General features: G+C 46.5%; 1 pseudogene; it reads left to right on the top strand.

The window, feature by feature from the left end:
• LOC112401218 (tumor susceptibility gene 101 protein pseudogene) overlaps positions 1-1248 on the top strand; it is a 4374-nt pseudogene extending 3126 nt beyond the window's left edge.
• Positions 1249-1644: the final 396 nt, after the last annotated feature.

Below are 1644 nucleotides of genomic sequence, written 5' to 3'. Positions count from 1 at the left end.
GCGGGCCTCTCACTGTCGTGGCCTCTCCCGCTGCGGAGCACGGGCTCCAGACGCGCAGGCTCAGCGGCCATGGCTCACGGGCCCAGCCGCTCCGCGGCATGTGGGATCCTCCCGGACCGGGACACGAACCCGTGTCCCCTGCATCGGCAGGTGGACTCTCAACCACTGCGCCACCAGGGAAGCCCGATTCGTATGTTTTTAATGATGGCAGTTCCAGGGAGCTGATGAAGCTCACGGGAACAATTCCTGTGCCCTATAGAGGTATACATATAAATAATCCAATATGCCACTGGCTGCTGGACACATGGCTGCACAATCCCCCTATCTGTTTTGTGAAGCCTACTAGTTCAATGACTATTAAAACAGGAAAGCATGTGGATGCTAACGGGAAGATATATCTTCCTTATCTACATGAATGGAAACACAGTCAGTCTCGGGGCTTGTTCAAGTCATGATTGTAGTGTTTGGAGAAGAACCTCCAGTCTTTTCTCATCCTACTATCTCAGCATCCTATCCACCATACCAGGCAACAGGGTCACCAAATACTTCCTACGAGCCAGTACACCAGGTGGAATTTCTGCATACCCATCCGGATACCCTTCCAATCCCAGTGGTGACCCAGGCCGTCCTAACCCACCTGGCAGTCAGTATCCTGCCACCACAGGTTCCCAGTACCCTTCCCAGCCTCCTGTGACCACCGTTGGTCCCAGGAGGGATGGCACAATTAGCGAGGACACACTGTCCGAGCCTCTCTCATCTCAGCAGTCAGTGACAAACTGAGATGGCGGATGAAGGAGGAAATGGATCGTGCCCAGGCAGAGCTCAATGCCTTGAAACGAACAGAAGAAGACCTGAAAAAAGGTCACCAGAAACTGGAACAGATGGTTACCTGTTTAGATCAAGAAGTAGCTGAGGTTGATGAAAACGTAGAACTTTTGAGAAAGAAGGATGTAGAACTCAGTTCTACTCTGGAGAAAATGGAAAATCGATCTGAAAACAATGATATTGATGAAGCTATCATTCCCACAGCCCCACTATACAAACAGATCCTAAATCTGTATGCAGAGGAAAATGCTATTGGAGACACTATCCTTCACCTGGGAGAAGCCTTGAGGCGGGGAGTAATAGACCTGGACGTCTTCCTGAAGCATAGTATGTCTTCTGTCCTGCAAACAGTTCCAGCTGAGGGCATTAATGCAGGAAGCAAGAAACACTGCCAGTCTTAGTGACCTCTACTGCCTCCTGTGATACCAGCTGGAGATTGAGCTCTTCTAAAGCATTCTTGTCTTGTCTTCCTTTCTCTTACGTCAGTAGGTGCCCAGAATAAGTTATTGCAGTTTATCATTCAAGTGTAAAATATTTTGAATCAATAATATATTTTCTGTTTCCTTTTGGTAAAGACTGGCTTTCATTAATGCATTTTCTATCCTCTGTAAACTCTTTTTGTGCTGAATGTTGGGACTGACCATGCTAAATAAAATTTGTTGCAAAAAAAAAAAAGTGTGAGGCATTCACCTTCTCCACATCCTTGTCACTTTTTATGATAACACTTGTTATTATCTGTTGTTGTTTTTTTTAGCCGTACTAGTGGTTATGTAATTGGATCTCGTGGTCGATATTTTCATTTCCTTAATGATGTTGAGC

Source organism: Neophocaena asiaeorientalis, unplaced genomic scaffold, assembly GCF_003031525.2.
Source record: "Neophocaena asiaeorientalis asiaeorientalis breed wild unplaced genomic scaffold, Neophocaena_asiaeorientalis_V1.1 scaffold137, whole genome shotgun sequence".
Taxonomy (NCBI): Eukaryota; Metazoa; Chordata; class Mammalia; order Artiodactyla; family Phocoenidae; genus Neophocaena; species Neophocaena asiaeorientalis.
Note: the sequence above shows the minus strand (reverse complement) of the source record. Positions and strands in the feature narration are given on the sequence as shown.